Here is a 10,405-nt window from a genome sequence, read left to right on the forward strand (position 1 = left end):
AGTGCGCCACGACCTATAGATGATTTTGCTCAGCTGCTCCAGCAACAAGCAAAAGTCCATGGGGAGCAGATACCGCAATTACGTGAGATGCAACAGACTACTCATGAGCAGGCACACGCACAAGCCATGATACCCAGACAAGGGCCTGTTCAAACAGATGTATATGATCGCTTTCGACGTCTGAACCCTCCTGAATTCTTGGGAAGCACCGATCCGACAGTAGCAGAAGAGTGGATTAAATTATTGGAGTCCATCTTCTCCTACCTTCATATGGAAGATGCAGACAAAGTAACTTGTGCCATCTTTTTATTAACCAAACATGCAAGGATATGGTGGGAGAGCGCAAAAGTTGAATTACCGGCTGGACCATTTACATGGGAAACCTTCAAAACTGTGTTTTACAATATTTCAATAAAGATGTACGAGCCAAGAAAGCCAGTGACTTCCTGAATTTGAAGCAAGGAACCATGTCAATGACCGAATACATACAACAATTTGAAGCTGCAGTTCAATATGTACCATATTTTGAACAGGATGACACAAGTAAGGGCGAACACTTCATGCGAGGACTTCGCTCTGAAATTAAAAGAGATGTATGGATGTTGAAGGTTGTTACATATGGAGAGATAGTGGAAAGAGCACTTATGGCAGAATAGGATGAGCAAGACATTGACAGAGATAGACAACAACGAAGGCAACCGTACTTTCAGAAGAGTCAAGGTACAGGACAAGGCAAAAAGACTGATAGTAAAGATACTCGATCAGAGGAACTTCGTGGCAAGGGTCCCCCTCCACGTAAGGAACAAGATAGACCACCTTGTCCTAAATGTGGCAAACTTCATGGCGGGGAATGTATGCAAGGTTCCAATTTTTGTTATCGTTGTAAAAAGCCAAGGCATCTGGCCAGGAATTGTCCAGGGAGTTCTGAGAAAGTACAGGGACGTCTTTTCTCCATGACTAAAGAGGAAGTGGATGCGGATACATCGATGATCACTGGTATATTCTTGATTTCTTGTATTACTGCTATTGTTTTACTAGATTCAGGAGCCACGCATTCCTTTATTTTGCAATCGCAGTTTATCAACCACTCACAAGATCACCGAGATCTTTGACTTAGCTCCCAAAGGTAATCGACCCGGCCCTTTCCCAACCTATACAAGGGGAGCAGCAGCTCCCGCAAGGGCGCCAAGGTCCTAACTAAATCATCACCCCAACTACAATTCCATAGATAAGGCAAGAGATAACTTATGACCTCGCGGATGGAGAGGGATTCGAACCGCCGGTATTCCTATCAATACTTCGGTTTTCAAGACCGACTCTTTCAACGGCTCAGACATCCATCCCATTCGGACGCCCTATCTATCCGCGCACTGGCGGGTAGGGGCTTATTTATGTGATTCGCTACACTTGCTTGCCCCTATCAGCTGATTCTATTGCCTGCCGGTTAGCGAAACTTTTCCGGTAATACGAATCGCTACGCCTCGCCTCTTTCTATATGATAATATGTACCTTGGTTGCTGCGCTCCCTTCGGAGAGAGTGAAGAACGAATGATCCTCCAAGAGTGATTTTTTCGTGCTTGTCCTTGGAAATAAGAGAGAAATGTTCAGCCCTTTTTCTAAAGAAGAGATTGAAAAAACGGAGTTCAATCTAGAGGAGATCTTACTAATAATAAATACGATGGCTTTTCTTTAAAGGAGCAGCGGGAAGATGTAACAATAATACATATCTGCGAACACGAACATCAAACTATCGATTTTGGTCACTATGACGTGGGTGAATACATGAATCATGATATTTGGAGGTAGACATACATTTGTCTGAAATGGGTCGGTTGATGGCTCCTATCCTCCATTCATCATGCTGAGCTTTGATCTCACTAAGATCTGCTCCCTACATNCTTAAACCGCCTCTTCTGAACCGGATTCTATTGAGTACTTTCATCGGGCTTGAATCCCTGATAGGATCCATGGACTGATGGAATCAAACCTGCCCTACTCAGAATCTCGAAGAGGACTTTAATTGACCTTCTAACCTCGGATACTCTCTTCTTGAAGTATGTTGAATACTCACCACTAAGAGCATTTACCCCGGAATTCCCATGATTCGGCAGAGGAGTTGTATTAAAACATCAGGAGCATTTGTCATTTTCTTGAAATCAAACCAATCTATTAAGGCCTGAACCCGATTTTTCCAGTGGTGAAATTTTATGTAGAATGCCCTATTGCCCCAACATGGTAATCACATCTAGCATTCGGATCATACCACTTTGGAATATGGAACGGTTCTAGCAGTACAGGAGCTATTTGATGGTTTTGAATTAACTGTGGCACGAGTTCACTATAGGTCATAGGGAATTGGTTCGTTTTGGACCTGCCTTCGCTCTTGATTATTTCGATTGTTACGCGGGTTCGAATTATAGACAGGATTTGGATTTGCACCCTGATGAGGTGCTCAATGTCTAGGGGCAGGCTCTTTCCCATCCAAGAGATCAAGTGATTTCAGGAAGAAAATCCAGGTCTTGCATTGGCATAGGGTTCTCCCTCCTCTTCGAGGCATGAAAAGGACAACTATGGTGCGAGTACATACCAAACTGCTCAAATCATGCGGAAACTACCAATATGAGCCGGAACCCAGCTTCCGCTATATGGTTGGCAAGCTAGGCTTTCAACTCTGTCCTACTCCGGGTTTTCTCTGCCCTCCAGAGTAAGGGATAATTCTCCGTGTGAGCAGCTAGTTGAATGAATAACCGATTTTGGGATAATCCAATCCAAGTCCTTTTTACAGCTTCCGATGAGCTACCAGAGGGTCTAATATCAGATAGTACTCATTTCTCCATACCTACTAGTTGTTCTTTCTTTAAAAGGGCTAGGTAAGTAAGAGGACATGCATAAAAAAGAGAATCCTCCTCTTCAGTACGTTTAAAGCGCCTACTATACCTCAACTCCTTCCACTCTCTTTCATGTGTGAAGGAAGAGGCTGTAGCCTTACCTATAACCTGGCTTTCTCCCTGACCAGCCTTCAAAGATATTCGCAAAAACTTGTGACTCTGGTTGCCCCTGACTGCTGGATCTCGTTGGTGCCACCAACCTCATCTTAAAGGTTAACCAAGTTTCTTCTCCCGAAAGCTTGGCCCATATTACATTAGTGGACTACGACAGGCTCTTTCTCCTCAATCGGGGGGAATGCCATTCTTAACATCTTTCGCTACCTTTCTTTCGCAGGTGGCAGAATTATAGACCATATAACTAAAGCAGCCTACTCTATCGCTAACTACAGGGCTTGGGCCCGCTCAAAGGTATACAGATACTTGTGGTATCTCCCTTACAAAACTAAGAGATAGCCTTTAAGGGACACTCCCTTACAGAACTATTCCCTGGGACACTTCCTACTAGAAGAAGTATGGTTTGGGGATAAAAGCTGTTACTTTGGGGTTTTCCTTACGAAAGCACTCTAGTCATTCTTGTTCGAGCTAATTGATGATAGGTGTCACCGTTCTCCCTTCGATCCTTCCTACTTGGCCCATCCCGAGTTTTACTTTGTGGCTTTCTTTATAGTCAGCACGTGAACATACATTCTTGAAAGGTGTTTTATGCCGGGTAGAGGTATAGTTCCTGCGTTGATCGCCGCTTACTCTGCTTTCGGAACTCAGACATTTAGGTGCCTAAGCTTACCAAAGAGTGAACTTAATCCTGGGATACATTCCCATGGGGGTCCCATTCCCCTACTTTATAGTCTATAGTTCTTAAGAAAAGACTTCTTAGCGACATGATTCGGATTAGCAGACTGCTCTTCTTTCAAGCGGTTTCCCTTTCTTGCTCTACTTACTGTCAATTCCGAACATAGCAGCTACCTTTTCACTCACACGGAGACCGAACGTACTGGGCCCTTACGGAACAGCTAGAATTCCATAGGTCTTACTTCGAGACCCCTTTTTTCTTTCCTTGACTCCCTTACAGGGTCACTCGCCGCATCCTACCTTAGTTCCACTACAGCTGAAAAAGTGGTTACTTACTAAGGGGTACCTCTTTTGGGTTCAAATCCTGTCCAAACCCTTCTAATCTTTCCCATCAGAAAACTGCCAATGCATCCATTCCCTTCCTCCCAGAACTCAACACTCATTGGTTAACTTGCTTGGTATCCACCTTTCTTTTCTTCGTTCGAAGGTCTGTTAAGCAAGGTCCCGTCCCTCTCTCTTGGCCGGCCTATTCTTGTCCAGTAACCATTCTTTTGTTAAGAGTTCCACGCTTTCCTTCTTTGAACCTTTTGGTCTGTATTGCTCCCTAAATATAGATCAGATCCACCAGACGGAGAAACTTAAATTCCGCACTGCTGCTGAGTCGTCAGACTTATCCACCAAGGGATTCGTGGAATTTCTGTGGATTGCGTTGGGGGAAATCTACCAAAGCTAGGATGATAGATAGACTCCTTTCCCGTTGCTAAGCTAAGGGCGAGCAAGAAAGAAAATCCAATGATTGTTTTTTAACCAGCGCCCCCTTTTGGGTATGCAGGTACTAAGAGTCCTCTCACTCCCAACCAGCAGACATCATCTGGCTGGGTCTTGCCGGTATCAACAACGAGAAAGAAACAACCAAATGGAAACAGCAACTAACTATGGCTCTTGGCCCAAACAACGTCCTAGGCGTAGGGGAGATCGGAGCAAGAGGGAACGCCTTGACGTCATTTTGATTCCTGGGCAGCAGTAAGTAGACCGAGAGGTCGTTCCGCCCTTTGTTCCCTATATTGGGTAATATGTTCTCGACCATTCTTGCTCCAATCTGACCTAGCTGGCGAGCGATCCCAGTTCGCGACAGAGAACAAGACCGCAAGCGAGCTTACCTTTGTTCGCTTCTTCTCCACAAAGCACGGAAGTTTAAGGATAACTGTAGGTCGGTGGATACCTATGGAAACTCTGATTCGATCCGCCTCCCGGCGGGGAGGCATCTACCTCATCCCGATCACAAGGAGAGGTTCACTATGATGGGGGTACTCTTTTTTTCCCTTCCGGAAAGAATGAAATGCATAGGGGACCATCTTTTTGTTGCGGCATGCTCCTCAGATTAACGGATTCGCAGGGGGCCTCAGGCCCTACTTAGTTGACTGACAATGATAAAGGCTTGCAAAACTAGGTGGCGCCCTTTCCTTTTTGAATAACCCATTTTCATTATCTTTCATAAGTCAAGTAGGAAAACCTATAGGTCCTTAGCAGCGTTGACAAAGAAGAAAAGAGCCGGTTAAAAGACAGCGAATCCTTTTATAAATATATTTATAATAGAAAGATATTATTTAAATATTTATAGGCCAGCTTGACAAGAAACCCTTCCTCTTGATCTGAGGTGCGAAGAAAAAGATCTCTTTTTTATGGCTTCTACTTAGAAATCCCGGCCCAGAAAAGTGACCGACCAGGGCCCTATTGATGAATGAAAGAAAGGGTTTATGAGCCCTAGCCCTGTAAGCCCACACCTGTGTAGAGTAGATCGTTCAACACCTGCGGCACAGACCTATTTTTAACCTATTGGTCCTAGTATCATAGGCGACCGAACGGCCGCCCCCTAATTAATAGACCGACCTGCTATAATAATTCCATAAACACCTAGCAAATATATGGCAAACAAATAAAGTAGCCCTATGTTCGGATCTGACAATACCATACCGTAATCAAAAGGTACAACGGCCCGAGCGACCAGACTTAACATAAATGTAGCCACTGGAGCCATTCTAAAAAAGGAGAAATTAGCACTACTTGGTGAAATAGGTTCTTTTAGAATCAATTTCAAACCATCTGCTAGAGGTTGTAATAATCTAAACGATCCCACTACATCAGGACCCTTTCGACGTTGCACAAAAGCCATTACTTTACGTTCAGCTAGCACTAAAAAGGCTACTCCTAGTAGAAGTGGTAGAATTATTCCAAGTATTTCAGCTGGAACAGCTATGTACATTTTAGATTTTCTATTTACTCATGATCTGGCCTGGTCGACCCAATCATGATATTGAAGGATGGGACCTTTTCTCAAAAAACTCCGGATCCCAATAAGAGTTGAAAATGGTGCAACATCGAATCCTGTTACTTCGAATGGAATCTTAGCCCGCCTCACTTGCTTTCTTTACTGCATAAAGGCATAAGCGAAGCCAAGCCTGATAGGCTTTTTTATATTGAAAGCCCCAAAATTGGCTATCTTATAGCAGACAACTAACGCAAGCCTACTCAACTTATTTCATAATCATAAGTAAAGGCCTGTTCGCATTGCAACTAATAGAAAAAAACAACTACTAGACTAGACTAGTAGTTGAGTGCTCTTTGTTGTTCGGATCTTGACCGGATCCGAGCGTCCCAAGCTCTATGCTGTTGGGGAATTCTGGAAGGGTCTTACCGCCTTTTTGATTGACTATATTTGAGTCTTTGAAGTACTTTGGGATTATATTCCGCGCCAAGCATTTGTGCTTGTGGGCCGGGGTGAATATTTCTAACCAGCGGATCTGGTGGTCGACAATTGTTCGGACTTGGTAAAGGTTGTCACGGCACCTGTAGTAGGACAGAGGACTTATCGCGATGCCCGTGGAGCAATTTACGATGTTTCGGTCGCTGACGTTCGTCAAGCAGGCCACGTGGATTGGCCAGGGTCTTCTTCGGCTAATGAGACCTCGATCTCGAAGCCTTTGGAGTATATTTTTGATAGGCGCCCCCATTTGTATGGGGAACTCGCTGCTGATAGATCTCGCCCAATGTCCCCCTCCTTCCCCCGCCGCCTTCCGACCCGCGGGAGTATACAATGACAACTTTCGGGCATGAGTGACCGATCGTGAGACTGCCTGTTGAACGTCCGATGGCACCTTGCTCCGACCTGAGCTATGCAACAACAAGATCCCCCTTGATCCTTGCCGGATATGCTTGACGGTCCCCCATAATACGCTCACTTGGGGACCTCTTACTCAAGCTGTTCCAAGAGTCTCTGCTAGTTGAACCGCGTCCAGTAGACTCCCTGTTCCGCTCATCCCCTTCGTCAGCTGTTTGATCGGGATACTATTACATAGGTTCCTAAACTTCGAATGGATGGCCGAGCGTAGGTGGCAAGCAGTTATATGGATACGGTGCTTTACCCGTAGACGCTTCTACAGCTCTCGCAAGAATTTTATGGGAGTCATCCTCGGAGGGACTTCCCGAATGACCGTACCGAGGAATTCTACCGTACTCCGTGCAGCTATTGTTGTTGATCCTGCAGAGTCTACCCAAAGGTTCAGGCCGGATTGTAGGAAGTGGTTGATTTGTTTTTGTATTTCTATGAGAAGCTCTACGGCACCCACGATTCCCAATAGTAAGTCGTCGGCATATAAAGCGTAACAAATCCTTATGGTGTTATGGGTTTTTAAGGGGGCCAGCTTACGGGTCAGGCCTCTCTCTGACCTGATAACTAGTATCGCCTCCACGCCAAGTTCTATCAACAAGCCCTTGCGTTTGCAAGACTTAAAAAAGTTTCTCATGGCCCAATTATTATTACAGCGTTTTGTACCATAGAATTCGGCCTTCGGGGTCAACACGGCGGCTTCTATGAGGAAGGCGGCGCAAAGGAGGCTCGAGGGTTTGTTAAGTAAGGCGGCAAGGGCCGACGAAGGGGGGAAAATGAAAGGTGTTTTCTGGTCCCCCCTGAGCCGGGGGGTGCTTGTGGGGGGAGTGTGACACGACGAAACAAGGGAATGAAAGGCCGCTTTGCGTTGGATGCTCTTTACCCTCCCCACAATGACGGCTCTGTTGTCTTGGGGAGCGTTGAAGCTTGCTTCTTCTCCAGAGTTTTCTTGGTCATCAATACGACCTGTCCTTAATAGAACCGATCTAATTCTCTGAACAATCGGAATTTCGTACTTCTGTCGGATCCTCCCTATCTCCTGATCGAGCTTGTGTAGGTAGCTGTTTCCTGGTAGGGCCGATAATAATACACTGTGTGGGACGGAGTAAGGACCCTTCTCACCTCCTATGAGTCGTCCGTCGGAAAAGAATTTTTGAATGGAGTAAAAGAACTTGGGATCGTCGATCTCTTCCTTAAAGATTGAGATGAGTCGATGTCGGTCGATGGTGTGAAAATACTTCCTGATGTCGAATTCCAAAAACCAGCGAGAGGTTCCCCACTCTTCTTTGATCCGTCTTAGGACCGAGTGGCAGCCTCGACCCGAGCGGAAGTGAGATGTGTCTGGAAACTCGGGATCGTAAATGGATTCGAGTACCTTTCTGATCGCCTCTTTCATGATCTTTTCTATAGGTAGAACTCCTGTGAGCGGTCTAAACTTCAATCCTTATTTCTTTCTTCATATTGTAAAGGGGAGCAAAACCCCCTTTTTCTCCCTCTATTGAGAGATCAAGGGCCCTCCTGCCGTCGTTTCAGTGACTCATAGGGTTTCCCTCAGCTCAGTCTTTTTGGTTCTTGAGAATGGTTTNATCGCGTCCTCAATTCTATAACGAACAAGGATCGTTGTTACGATGTCCCGATCTTTTGATTCAAGCAATTACATGATATTCACCCCTAAACGACGCGGTTTAGTAATAAACAATCACAAAAGAAACAATCGAAACTTAATCGAACCTTCAAAGAACTCGTCTTTGTCAATCCGCGCAAGACACGATCGACAAACGCCACAAAGTTAAAACTTTGATAAGTTTGATTTTTGAAAACAAAGCTAAAGCCTTGAAAAGTTGAGAGAAAACTCAAAAACTTTGATAAACTCAATAATAATCTGAATAATGTTAAAAATTTTCGTCCATAATATTGTGTACAAATCTAAAAGATACTCAAAATCAAGTTACCAAGATAATTAGGATTCTTAACAAGGAAACTAGATTTTCTTCTCGCAGTAGGCGCGCTCGGGCGGCAGAATTTGACCGCTCGAGCACCAGGTCTTCTGGCTATTTGCGCTCGGACGGTAGAAAATGACCGCTCGAGCGCCGAGTGTTCTGGAAATCACCTCTTGGGCAGTACGTTTGGCGCTCGGGCGGTAGTATTTTACCGCTCGGGCGCGGGTCATTCTGGATGTTTTCTTCATTAATCACTTGGATGATGTTCTTATGACTCCCAAACTTACTCCCATGCATCACGAACCCTTCAGCACTCTGCACCTTACTTGTAAGTCCTTTATTGCTCGCCCTTGTAGTGGCTCTTTGAATTTCTTTAGCCGTCCTCTCGTGATTGACCCTCCGGCAACTCTAAAGGATCCCACGCTTTCCTTGGAGCTTGACCACTCGTGTTCGCATCATCCTCCCCTTCTTGAAAAGGATTTGTCCTCAAATCTTGTTTATCACCTACATCAAACAAAGAAAGATTACTAACATCAAAAGTAGAACGAACGTTATACTCACTTGGTAGATCAAGTTGGTAGGCATTGTCATTGATCCTTTCGAGGACTTGAAATGGCCCATCACCCCTCGGTAGTAGCTTGGAACGTCGCTTCTCAGGAAACCTTTCCTTCCTCAAGTGTAGCCATACCCAATCACCCTTTTCAAACACCACTTTTTTCTTCCCCTTGTTGGCTTGCTTGGTGGATTGCTCATTCTTCTTCTCAATGTTGGCCTTGGCCTTTTCATGCAAACTCCTACCAAATTCAGCTTTCTTCTTGCCATCCATGTTTAACCTTTCACTCATAGGTAACGACATCAAATCCAACGGAGTCAAAGGATTAAAACCATAAACAAGTTAAAACGACGAATAATTGGTAGTAGAATGCACGCAACGATTATAAGCGAACTCAACAAATGGTAAACATTCTTCCCAATTCTTTAAGTTCTTTATAAGAATAGCACGCAAAAGTATTCCTAAAGTTCTATTAACAACCTCAGTTTATCCATCCGTTTGAGGGTGACACATAGTAGAAAACAACAATTTTGTGCCAAGTTTAGCCCACAATGTTTTCCAAAAGTAACTTAAGAATTTAACATCACGATCAGAAACAATAGTCCTAGGCATGCCATGCAACCTAACTACTTCTCTAAAGAACAAATCCGCAATGTTAGATGCATCATCAGTTTTATGACAAGCACTAAAATGTGTCATTTTAGAAAATCTATCCACAACAACAAATATAGAATCCCTACCCTTCTTTGTCCTAGGAAGCCCCAAAACAAAGTCCATAGAAATATCAACCCAAGGTTCACTAGGCACGGGAAGTGGTGTATACAATACATGTGGTTGTGTCCTAGACTTAGCTTGTCTACAAGTTATGCACTTGTCACAAACACGCTCAAAATCACGTTTCATATGTGGCCAATAGAAATGTTCTTGCAATGCACTTAAAGTTTTAGCCACACCAAAATACCCCATCGAGCCACCCCCATGTGCCTCCCTAACAAGTAATTCACGAACTGAAGATTTAGGAATGCACAACCTATCTTCTTTAAATAAGAAACCATGATGCAAATAGAAT

At 44.4% G+C, this 10,405-nt stretch overlaps 2 pseudogenes; one reads left to right on the plus strand and one right to left on the minus strand.

The window, feature by feature from the left end:
* The first annotated feature begins 374 nt into the window (after positions 1-374).
* On the plus strand, positions 375-4,979 carry LOC140983866 (uncharacterized; annotated as a pseudogene).
* Positions 4,980-6,271: 1,292 nt separating this feature from the next.
* LOC140985334 (uncharacterized) lies at positions 6,272-8,403 on the minus strand (annotated as a pseudogene).
* Positions 8,404-10,405: the final 2,002 nt, after the last annotated feature.

Source organism: Primulina huaijiensis, chromosome 9, assembly GCF_012295235.1.
Source record: "Primulina huaijiensis isolate GDHJ02 chromosome 9, ASM1229523v2, whole genome shotgun sequence".
Taxonomy (NCBI): domain Eukaryota; kingdom Viridiplantae; phylum Streptophyta; class Magnoliopsida; order Lamiales; family Gesneriaceae; genus Primulina; species Primulina huaijiensis.